The sequence below is a fragment of the Anarrhichthys ocellatus genome, unplaced genomic scaffold (genome assembly GCF_004355925.1).
Source record: "Anarrhichthys ocellatus isolate YVR2014 unplaced genomic scaffold, GSC_Weel_1.0 scaffold15, whole genome shotgun sequence".
NCBI lineage: Eukaryota > Metazoa > Chordata > Actinopteri > Perciformes > Anarhichadidae > Anarrhichthys > Anarrhichthys ocellatus.
Window position 1 is genome coordinate 4,388,493 of NW_022280045.1, and position 12,841 is coordinate 4,401,333.

General features: G+C 44.3%; 1 protein-coding gene across 1 annotated transcript in view; it reads left to right on the top strand.

Annotated features, from left to right (window-relative positions):
• The first annotated feature begins 12,642 nt into the window (after positions 1–12,642).
• gpc1b (glypican 1b) overlaps positions 12,643–12,841 on the top strand; it is a 59,422-nt gene continuing 59,223 nt past the window's right edge. Inside the window, exon 1 of the mRNA XM_031854523.1 lies at positions 12,643–12,767. The gene's annotated coding sequence lies outside the window, so the exon portion shown is untranslated. The remainder of the gene's footprint in view (positions 12,768–12,841) is intronic.

Here is a 12,841-nt window from a genome sequence, read left to right on the forward strand (position 1 = left end):
TCCTCTGTATACCTGTTGTCTCTCTTGTGTAGATGAGGATGGTTTATGTACTGGTGTGGAAAAGTACCTGTGTGAATGATGATGAATGTTTGGTCAATGCTATGCAGATACGGTATTAAACCTGATTATGCCTAAAATGCAGTTGCAGTATCTAAGCTAAATAGGTCTATACACTTACATGTGCAGTGAAATACCTCTTCCACTAACAAGCCTGTATTGTAAACAAGTCTTCCTCTCCCTGTTGAAAAGTAACTCACCATTGGCTCTGCCTAAAAGTGGAAGGATGACCCGCTTAACTACTTGCATATACATACAATTATACATTAAAGCGTTGCAGTTAATGGAGAATGGAGATTTTAGCTGTTTACTGTGTCACACCATGTGTTCTGTAACCACATTTGTTTAGTTCATATGATTTCCTCCATGTACGTTTTGTTCATGACTGTCGTTCATTGCACCCACCGATCACTTATGGTCCTTTACCCTCGCATGTGTATAAATGTACATATTTTAAGTCACTCGCCATTTGTTTTGTGTCTCATTTCCTCTCTTTTGGATCAGTACAATACCGGATAGCTGAGCTCTGTTTTTCTTTTTCTTGCTTGTCTCGATAGCCTCACCTTTATAGAGTATCAGTCACAACAGACTGCTTGGAAAATATGTCCATAAAGGCCCTGCACACCTATCACACATACTTATTTTTCGTGAATAGTCCTCTTCCTAGGACTGTGTGGGCTTACACAGACTGTGCCTGATTGAGAGGTGTAGGTGTGAAGGCTCTTAAAGATGTCATGCTGACAGTCGGCTCCATCGCTGACGAGAGGACAGATGCTTTCGCGTTGGAAAGACGTGTCACCAGTGAAGTTACGTAGTTACTGGTTGGCAATGTCTTGACACACAAATCTGATCTCATCACTTGCAGATACCAGTGCCGACAGTCTGTCTGATAAATCAGATTTGACGGAACAAATTCAATTTGCCTGCAGCATTGGATGGTACTACAAAGTGTATTTTTGAAGCAGAGAGACCCAGGCTATCTGTTTCACTCTGCCTCCAGTCCGTATGCTAAGCTAATCGCCTCCTGGCCCTCTGCTCCATAGATAGCTCACAGACATGAGAGTCATGTAACACTCAAAAAAGGTGAGTATTATATCTTCCCAAAATGTTGAGCTACTTCAAAACCAATACTTAGTAGGCTAACTATGATTACATTGCTTCCTGTCCCTGAGAACACACCACTGTTTCATTGACCATACTGGACTGTGAGTTATGAGGGGGTAGGCAGGGCAAGCCGTCTCAGTCTGACCTTCTCTATTTGCATCCAGGAAGCCTCTTGCTGAACATATCGGTCCGTGGTTGTACCAGGAACAGAGGCGGAGGGGAGTGTGAGAGTGCAGAAGACAGGAAAAGGTTTGCTGCTGGAAAGGACAGTCAGCCGTGATGACAGCAGTGTCGACAGTGACCGTTTGCTCGCTGATTGGCTGCTCCTGTAGGGGGGGGGGGGGACTTTGTCTATTCATGGGCTATAATTTCCCTGAATTACTCTGTGCTGTCAGCTGCAGTGCTAGCATCACTGTTAGCCTAGCTCAGCTACCGTTGGACACATTTAGGCACAAAGCAAGCACAAAGAGAGCCACTGTTAGTGAGAGCAGAAACAAGTTGGCGGGGTGGTGCACAAACTACTAGAATGCCCACAATGAGATTCAAATAGAGTGACGTTATGGCCTAAAGTAGGTGTATGTCACGTTTGATGGATTATTTTAGCGTCACCAGGCAAAGCCAGAGGCGTCATCAAGCCATACAATGGGACAGAAGCAACGTTTTTTGCAGTATAGCTTATAATTGGTCTTCAGGGTAACACTGGTCTTTTTTTCCCCTCCACAGTGATTATAAAAGCATTTGATGGCAATGTTTCAGGCGACAGTGTCCCTCCGAGTCTCACCACACCTCCCACTGTTTTAGCCATCAGCCTGGGAGCACATAACTAATAGCACTTTCCTGGCTAAAGCACACAATGTCCATGAGCTCCCTCTCACTCTCTTTTGTCTCTCCCACACACACATACACTTTTGTGAACACCAGAATCATCACAAAGACACACCGGTGATCTCATTCACACACACACCCCGTCCCACAGTTCCACTCTTCCAATTGCACGCAGTCTGTATTTGATCCTTGCCTATTTCATGCTTGTTGCTGTGAAACTGAGTGTCTGGCTGGCTGCAGACGAGAGCAGGGAGAGTGCCCAGTCCAAGGATATCGTGCCTCCTCTTTGCCTGAGCTGTAATTGGACTGCATTGTCCTCGCCTGAAAAAAAAAACCAAAGCCGTCTGTCGTCCTTTTATAACCTCCGGTGACTGACGCGGAAAGCCATGGATGAATTTAAAATATGGACAATAATGGGATGAAACTCAGACACTGAAAGTGAATTAGTCTGAAAATTACTTTTATCCGTTCCCTCTCTCTGAAGTTAGCTTTCTAAAGACAGTGTGATGGGCAAAAGGGTATGAATGATTTAGTGTATCCTACTGTAGGTACAGACATACACACACACACACACACACACACACACACACACACACACACATTGCAAGGAGCAGTGTGGTCACTGAGTGTAACAGAGTTCCGGGGACCTGAGGTCACAGCTGCTCAGCTGTCTGTCTGGGCTATTTTAAACGGTAGCACACATCAGCGCTTCTGTCCCACTGGCTTGGCCAAGTCCAATCTTATACACTCTCACACACACATACACACACACACACACACACAGACTTTTTTTTCATTGGTAAGGAGTAGATCTAATGCTAATTCACACATTCAGAGAGATCAGTTGCCGTGAAAAACGCCTCAAGATGAATGACTGCACTTTCCAACAGATCTTCCCTGAAGTCAACCTGATTGTGCGGTAGCAGGTTGACAGCAGTGCAGGATCAACCCCCCCCCCCCCCCCCATTGTCTAACAATTTCATTTTTGTGGATCAGAGAGACAACCTTGAACCAGGAGGAGGGAGGCACTGGAAACTGGAAATAGCTTTTCAAAGATGAACAATTGGGTGAGGTAGAGGGGAAACGAAGGGGGACCTGCGGCTCCTATTAACCACAGCTCTCCGTCTAGAGTTTCGAGTTGTCAATTGTATCCATTCCCCTCTGCGCAGAGCCCCCCATGCCCTAACAACAGGATAACACAAGCTGTCACTGCCAATTCTCCCTCTGTCACCCTGCTCCGTCGGCCAATTAGCATTATACTCAATGAGCTCTTGAGCTGACTGATTCGGTCCAATTAAACACATTTTCAACCATCAAGAGGAGCCTCAGCAACAGTGTCAGAAATCAAATCTCTAACGCAAGAACTTGTGCTGGATTCCTCCTCCTCACTGATTGGCCTCACTTGTCAGATCTGTTTCCCATCATGCACTGCTGCTAGCAGAGGGCAGGTAAACAGTGTTGGGAGGTGTTACCCTCCTGTCAGCTACCATAAGGTTGTTGTCATTTTCTTTCTGGAAAACAAATGTGGGGGCAATGCACAACATTTTGTTGCTGACTGACGACTGGCATATAAACAGAAGCAGTCATGTGCAGGACAAAACATCCATGCATACCAACAATTGTAAAAGTTTGCACAAGTCGTCCTACACTCAGTAGACAGCTCCCTCTGGCAAGTCATGCTGGATGTGTATGAACAGCACTGAATATGAACGCGAAAATGCAGAACAGCCATTCAGCTGTGCTATAATCTTAGAATCCCAATTTATCCTGCAGACATGAACCTCCACACCGCGTCTGGCATGGATCCTTTTCTAACCGCTCTAAGGAGCCCCAAAGGTGATGAGGTATTCTGGACTTTGCTGCCTACCAGACACTGTACTCCTATGTGTCCCTGACCATGACTCAAGCAAGAGAGAGAAGAAAGAAAGCAACTTGGATGAAGCAGAATATAAAACGTTACACATACCCTGTATCTTTCAACTATAGAGGATACGACAGTAGCGAAGCCAGTACAACAAGCTGTTGCTTGCAGAGCAATAATGTCTCCTCATTCGCCAGCTCCGTATAGGTTGTTTGCAGAAGTAAAAAAAACATTCCATTTTTGTCCAGTTTCAAAAGACACCCGTCTGTCTGTTCATACTCGCTGTGTAGTTATGTTTCCTGCCACAAGAAACAGCATTGCACTTGTCTGATTTCATATTACTACATTTATTAGTAAGACTTTCTGACCAACCATAATGTCCACATTGACATGATATCTGTCTTTCGTCATCTGTTAGAGTCTACTTTTCACTTGACTAAGCTACCACAGTGATGATGCTATGGCAAGAGAGAGAGCCAGTGAGCAACAGACAAATAAACCTGCATCTTAGTCTTTATATTAGACCAACAGATGTATGCAACGTGCACATGGCACAAACAGTCATACACATTGCACAAAAAAGACCTCAAAGTTATTTCCTGGCCCGTGAAAGAAAACACAAGTGCTGGGTGAGCACGAGTTGTCATTAGAACGTATTGCGTCTTAATGCGGCTATGCAGAGGGGCCCGGACGTTAGTCACCGTGAAAGTCTGCCTGTTAGGAAAACAGATTAACTATGTCGCCACATGACAATGCCCAGCCGGGGAGAAATGTGGCCCCACTAGTATGAGCCCCCATTCCAATTAGACTGGTGCGGTCTGCATTGGTGTGTGTGTGTGTGTGTGTGTGTGTGTGTGTGTGTGTGTGTGTCACACATGTTCAAGGCTGGCCTGCATCTCATGGTGAATTCTTTGTCAGGCTCCCTCTGTTTGGCCTGCTACAGACAGCCTCCTTCCTCATGTCCTGGAGATGGATGAGCACTGGTGTGAATGTTCCATGGCTCCCTTGGGTGCCATTCCACCTTTCTAACTTTCTCTCCTTTTCTTTCTATCCCTATCAGGCTGAAACAGAATTCACACATTCTCCTATATGACTATTGTATTAGTTCTCTGTGTCTTATTTTTACATTTTCTTAATATAACCTTTTTATTGTTTCATACTTGCCTTTGTCCGGTCTGGGATTTTGCATTTGTCATCCGAATACCTGACATCAGTGTGTTGTATTAGCATGCATGTTACAACAATGTTCGTTGGTGTATTTGTACATGAGCATGTTCGACCACATGTGTGTGACTCGGGATGAATGAGCGTGCTGGTAGAGAGGAGCATCATTGATTAGCTCTGATTACGGATGCAGAGACTGCTGTCCAATGCTGTCATGAGAGAGGGGAAATCAATGTTGCAGGGCCACTAGGCCTTCACCCTCATACATATAGCCCACATCCTCCCTCCCTCATACCAGACGGGATTAGGATTACATTGATGACAGTAAAAACACATTGCTGGTTGACTCGACTACTGTTGGGCCAACAAAAGTCCATTTCATTTTTTTTTTACTGTTGACCTGGCACAGTACAACCTGGATAAGACATGACTGTGCAGGCATATTCTCAGGTATTTCTACAGTGGTTGCTAGCTATGCTTTGAGTAAAGGGAGTGGGGTGAGAATGAGAGGCGTTGGGGTCAAAGCAGCAAGCTTCTAAAAATGTGATGTTTGCCATGTTAAGTGGTTTACATGTTAGCCATGTGAGCTTGTTACAGCAGCTACCTTTCTCACTTCCTGTACAATGATTTCTTAATTCAGACATTATCAAACACGTATATTAGCAACTATGGTATGAAAAAAGTATGGTATGTAATATATAGTGTAAGGTTCACCACCACTTTGAATTGACACACATTTCCCAAATACCTTAATGATAACGATGCAAATGTCATACATCGGGGACATTTATGCAATTAAATGGTTTAAAGTTACTGTTTTTTTTGTAAATAAATAACCAAATTTCTTTGTTGAAAGTTAAGTCTAAACATGCTTGGACATTTTCCACCATATCTTACACATGCTTTGACACAAAAAGGTAACCAGTTGGCTCCTTTAAAAACCAAAATGATTACCAGCAGCATATAGATAGTGTAGAATATATTTTGCACAAAAAAGCAATTGCACGAATGCTCTGCTGATATCATGTGCAAGTCAATTTTGAATACAATTTATTCAACTTGACCTGAATTTTGATGCCCTTAGTAAGGGAACAAAAGTCTCCAAAGACTCCAATCTACAAATTTATTTAAAACACTAAAACGGAAAATAGTTTGACCGGATTAAGATCCGACAGGAATGGGAATGTTATTTGAGTAAATGTGTGTGTTGGAGACTTTGTCCAGGCACTCTAATCTAATGCTGCTTTGCTCTTTGAATATCATGGTTACATCCCTTCCCTTTCTTATGTCCCCAGAAAAAAAGCAACGGACTACAGGCACCTTGTAAAACATGCACCACTTATCGTTACATGTGCATACGACGCACACCCTTGTTACATTTGCTGCTGTAAATAATGCACCAGTCAAGAGGGTCTTTTACATCAATGAGCACACAGCGTGCCATTTTCCCACTTTGCATTGCAGGAAATGTACGCACGGCATTACAGCTTTATTTGGAAACCCGACCGAAGACGGACTGTTTCTTCGCCGACAGATTTACAAGCATGATTTGTTTTATAATCCAGTTTACAGCGCCATATGAGAGGAGTGCCGAGAGAACCATCCGTAAATTCCCCATTTAGCAGCTTCACTCTGATCTGAGAGGGCCGATGGAAAAGGCTTCAGACCAAAAAAACATGTCAGTACACCAAAGCTGGGCAGCTCTCAAAAGTGGGTTGTTTATAACAGCTTGTGAAAGCTGGCAGTTTATATCAGCGGTAAGAATTAATACTCAGAGTCACTTAATGTATTTGTGTCTGGTGATCAAACGGAGTCAGCGCTGATGCGTTACACTTTTTATACCGTCTCTCTCATTAAAAACAAATTGGAGAAGTGTGAGGAGGAGGAGTAATGTGATGAAAGTGCCTCTGTACAGGGGAGGGCTGAGGAATGTGGAAGGAATGTGTGGATATTCTAAAGTGTCAGTGGGAAAATAATGAATGTCGCCTCATAGGGGGCTGAGAACCACACGGAGACGTGGCCTCCCACTGTTTCCAAGGTCCACTCCAAGGGAGACGCTGCCAATCTGGAGGAAGATCGGCCTCAGAACCACACTGAAAAAAAACCTGAAGAAAGTTGAGGTTAGTTGACTCTGGACCACTCGCGTGCATACAAATTCAGATTAGACTTGAGGCCAGTTTAAGTGTTTTAATTTCTGTTATAATACCAAGGTCACAGTCAAGGTTCCTCTCAGGAAAATATTTTCCACCAAACGTATTATTTTTGTAGCACAGGACATGGAACTTACCACATGATTGTAATGATTATATGGCTATACTTATTGGTGCTCAGCAAACAATTACCGGCATGAGAGTCGGTCATAAGAGGTCTTTCGGTTTTGTCATTGCTTCCCATGAGTTTATGAGTTTTCACAGCAAGAGGCCGACAGGGAGAGTGGTTAATTTATCCTCTAAGACATATGACAAATAGAGAGGGGGGGGGGGGTATTTATATGAGAACTGCATGCAGGCAAGTGGACAGAGTAATTAGATGAAGTTGGTGCAGGAATTAGGAGACTCCACCACTGGAAGGGTACGGTCCACCATTGTATGTGAGAGACAGAAATAAGGTTAAAGGTTAGCCTTGATAAGTCCACATGCAGGATATATCAGTGATTACATAAACTACTGTAGATTAATAAATAATAAAACACTGCATTCAGTGGCCATCATTCAGATTTAAGTTGTGTCTGAATTAGATTTTCATGCACTCCTCTCCTCTTCATTTCTTAGGAAGTAGTTTGGGGTGTTTTGGGATTTCATTATATTGTAAGATGTACCTTTAGATTTCTTCTTCTCCTCCTGCGCCCATGGTTGTAGAAGACTGGAATGTACGCCGAATGCTCAACAGAAAAGGCGCCAGGATGCCCACAGAGACATACAAAAGGACAACGCAACTCACCACATGGGGCGTTTGTCATCCACGACCGCACCTGCTTGCAAGAACGACCCCAAGAATTCAAGGATCGTTTCCACTTTGAATGAATAATCCCTCCCTGCTACTTTTTCCCCCCAAACTCACTTCTCAGCCATGCTCCCTATGTCATCCATCATCATATTCTCTTGCCTCATAAGCTCCCCCCCCCCAATTTCCCTCGCTATTTCTCATTTTTCTCGACAATAATATCTGTCTTCCCTTTCGCGCCAACCATCAAAATGTCGCCTTTTTCTGTCATCATCTGTCTCTGGCAGCTGGGGAGGGCAATGCGTGTGGAGATATGCAGATCTGCTGTTTGTGGAGGCTGTGTTTGCACAGACAGACACTGGGTAAATGGGATCAAGGAAAGATGTAGCATCTTCAAACGGCAAACAGGCAGGGACAGGCCAGAAGAGAAGGCAGTCGTTAAAAAACAACTCTGAATTGGAAGTTGTACGCATGACTGCGTTTGAACAGTAGCAATGGAGGCATGTCCATATGTTCTCATGAGGCCAGGGTGGGAAGAGGGAGAAAGAAGAGAGTGCGTGTACAAGAGGGAAAATAGTAACGAAACGGACGGAAGAAAAAGAGACATTAAACGAGAAGGGGAATAGAATAGATGGACCCGGTGAGTAATGTGTGCACACTTGAGCACGCCGGTGAATGTGCTGATCTCAGGCTAATGGTTGACATTAAAACCCAGAAAAAGAGGCAGAATCAATGCTATCTGTAAGAGCCCAGGATGAGACTGGATTTAGGCAGAGGACACAATGATCTCCCTCTAAAGGCTGATTACATCTCTTGAAACGGCACACTGATATTTACATAGAAACCCTGCTGATGCCTGGCAGTGGGCCTTGTAAGCTGGCCAATCCTGCTGCTCCCTCCCTGCATCACTGTATGTGTGTGTGTGTGTGTGTGTGTGTCTTCTATCAGATCTGGTTGTACCCTGTTCTTTGAGTCATTAATGCCTTCATACAACTGTACTCGTGAGTTTGATGGGTGGGAGCACTCTGTACTTTTACATTTCAATGCCACACTATTACAATTATAGAAATCCTTCTGCTCCATATGGTTACATGAGTTTCAATAGAGGGATGAGATTGCATGTCTCCAGATACAGTATGTCTGTATAAGAAATCACATGGAAACATAGCTGAACCCTAACCCTAACACAGAATGCTCTCATGTCAAATAGCTTTACAGTATATGACAAGAATGACATCATAAAAGCTTTTGCTGTCACCTCAATTTGTTAGCATCTGCACCTACATTGTCCAAATCTAGATGTGGATTCATTGGTATTCAGCCATAGGTTTCCAGTCCTTCAACGTTTCCTGTAGCTGCTTCACGATAAAGGCATTCCAGCGGCTTGGGAAAAGTGTACTGTTCGCTGTAACATAATTTAATACAGCAGCAGGTTTCCAAATTATTCTGATTGCACAGAAACAGAGATACATTTAGAAAACACTGAGATCTCTAGTTTAAACAGCAGTGAATCGGCGCAATCAGCAATTAATCAGCCAGTGCTACATTTGAGTGTTGCAATCCTGCTGAGTTTGTCTTATGAATATTTTCACCTGGAAAAATATCCTACTGATGATGGGTAAAATTTGAGTTTACGTACATCTCCTGATGCCTTCAAAGAATAGAAACACAGTAATCAATGCGTTAATTCTTCTATTGCAGAATTGGTTTAATAAGTCATACTGATTATATTGAAAGGCTATGTTCAGACTGCTGGCAAAAGTGGCCCAAATGTGTTTTGTTTGCACATTATGTGACTCTCCTGACCTTCTAGATCAATGCATAACCTTAACCAGTGGCCTCTGCCTCAACCCGCTATGCAGAGCGGTCTTGCCAAGAGGAGCAGTGGGAGTCATAATTACGTCACTGTGGATCGACATTTGTAACAACTCTGTGCCGGTGGGAGTCACTCTGTGAATACGAACATGGAAGACAGCTGCGGTGGAGGTAATCAAAGGAGTGGCAGTAATAGCTATCATCAGATCACACATTTTAATTTGCACAGCAACTTAAAAGTTAAGCTTACAATACTTACCCAACAGCAGAGGCTGTCAGTGCTGCAATCCGTACCAGAGAAACACGAGTCGCTGCATGTGAAGGCCTGCTGTTGTGACCAAACTGGAGCAGGAAGAGCAGACTTTTTTGATAATTCTTTAATTATTATTTAATTATTATTAAACATACACATGTTTTTAGTGTGCATAATCCCACAGATGTGTGGTAAAGTTAGTGGAACATTGAGAAAGATAGGCCTGTGTTATGTTGACATTTTCTTCCGTCGTTCTACTTAGAGTGTGAGTGTTTTTGCCTGAGTGGTAAAACATCTGTAGTATTTCTAGAAGCAATGTCATTTTCACTAGAAAACCTCATCACACACATAATTACTGCATGTGTACACTAAACTGACAGTTGCTTAGTTGTACGGCCTCTCACCCCGTACTCTCCTCTCCCATTGCTACCATTCTGCCTCCCCTCTTTTGCACTCTCTGGTCTCCCCCACTTCCCCCAGCATCCTGCTCCTCATTAGAAGGCCTTTCATGGTCAGAGCCCATAAAACTTCAATGGGAGGCAGGCTGGAGAAAACATGGCTGTTCTGTGGCTTTACTGAGCGTTAATTACATGATCTCCGCACCAGACAGTGGAGGGCCAATCAGTTTCTCCAGCAGCACTGGCGACCTATGGCCACATGTGAGACACAGACAGACACATAAACTTACGCTCACACACACACACAAACACACACACTAACTGCCTCTGACGAATTGTGCACAGACACACGTACACACAATGGTCATAGGTATACACAAACCCATTCATAATACCGACAGACATTTCATTACACACACACACACACACTTTGAGGCCATTAGACTTATTAACCTCTGGCCACATGTGTCTAACTGGCCGATGTTCCCCACAGCAACAAGAAAACCGAAGTGGTTTCCGTCTGCCGTGTGGCACCATCACACAATTCTCAACTTCGGCAGAGGAACTGCGACGGCGTTGTGCCAGATTTGCCCGAGCGCACATGCACGGGATGCAAATGAGCGAGACACTTGACATCGCAGAGCGAAGGTGTAATTCATGCCTGCTCGCTTCAGAGCTGTAATAACGGAGAGCGGGTGTAGCCATTTGTCTGTGATATGTGAGATGCTGTCCACTTTGTTTGGACTCATCCAGTCATGTGGAACGGACTAATTATAGAGTAACATGTCCTAATGTATTCATAAACAATGTCTGCCTTCATAAAACGAATGATTGCGAGGTAGGAAATGACTGTTCTTGCCATGTGACTCGCTCCCTCTCTCTTGTCTTTTCTCGTTTCTGTCCTCTGCTTCTCACATTTGTTTGTCTGTCTGTTGAGTGGCGGCTGGTTATTTCAGGCTGCACTGGAGTTTTTCCATGTGTCACTGCGATAATGTGCGATGACAATCCTTAAAAAGCATCTCCCACAGGAGTGACACCCTCAAACACTGTCTGATTCAATTTCACACAGTGAGTGAACTGGATGTCTCTACACAACTATCCAGGATATAAGGTCTACACCACAGAGTATCTTGTGGGTTGCTAATGTCACATGAAACATGTAACCCTTTTTACCTGAGCTTCTGAATGTGTGTGTTGTTCATATGCATGACTATTAGAGGTCGCACGAGCCTTGCATTCATGAAACAAGTGCAATATCCAAAGTGTAATCAACATAAGACCCTTAAACTCAGCAGTTACCTCATAGGAAGAGGGTTCCAACCTGAACTGAGTGAACTTTTTCGTCACACAATAAAAGGAGGAGAAAGAAACACATTAGTTACGGACATATTGCAGCCATTGAGCATGACATGGCCCTGGACTTACTGGATCTGGACTCTGGAACCAGTAGTCACTGATCCTATTAGAAGTAATGCATGAACTGAAAATTTCCAAGTATGTATCAAATGCAGCCTGCTTTTTAAACAAAGCATTTCCTTTCGTGATGGAAGAAGAAATATAAATAAATCTCACCAAACAGAGCCAATAAGGCAAACAGCCTTATAAAAAGAGGGCAGTTATTGTAGCTATGTAGAAGACAGCAACACACCTGTAAACGTCATTCTGAAGGTGAGCGTAGTTCAAATACACGTACAGAATCTCGAATAGTGAAGGCATTCAGCAGGTGACAAGTAAACTGGCAACCGCATCGGGAATGTATTGACTTGTCGTCAAATTGCCCCTTCGAGGAGTGACACGGCCCATGCACGCAGCCCCCGCTGCGGAGCGGAGGAGAGGACCTGTGTTGGGTGTGCGCGTGGGTGCCTGGGGTCGAGGGCCCGCCCACAGTTCACCTGTGACACCTGGCTGGTGGAGATCCCGCTGTCGGGACGCGTAGAGCACATTCTTTCACTGAGAACCAACCTTATGAAAGACCACATACAGCAGGCCTCCGCACACAGACGGATACGACATCAAAATGACAGACGTTTCCAAAACTAAACCCACGACTCAAACCTGTTAGTAATGTTATTCTGAAACGTCTAAAAATAATATTTAGATCAGACGGAATGAAACGGAGCAGGAACACGAGACCTCGTATGCGCTCCCTCTCTCTCTCTCTCACAAACACACACACACTCTCTCTCCCTCTCTCTCTCCCCCTCTCCCTCTCTCGCCTCCTCCTCATACCACAGAGTGGCAGCGCTGGCATAGCATCGTTCAGAATATCCTGAGCCGGGAACGAGCTGCGATAGCTGCCGCCTGTGCGCACCTCCTTACTCGGATCCCTCCCGGGTCGTCATAGCCGGTAAGCGTGCGGCGACAGAACCGTAGCTGCTCAGCGTCAGCGCAATACCGTGCTATTTTCTTGACACAACCTAA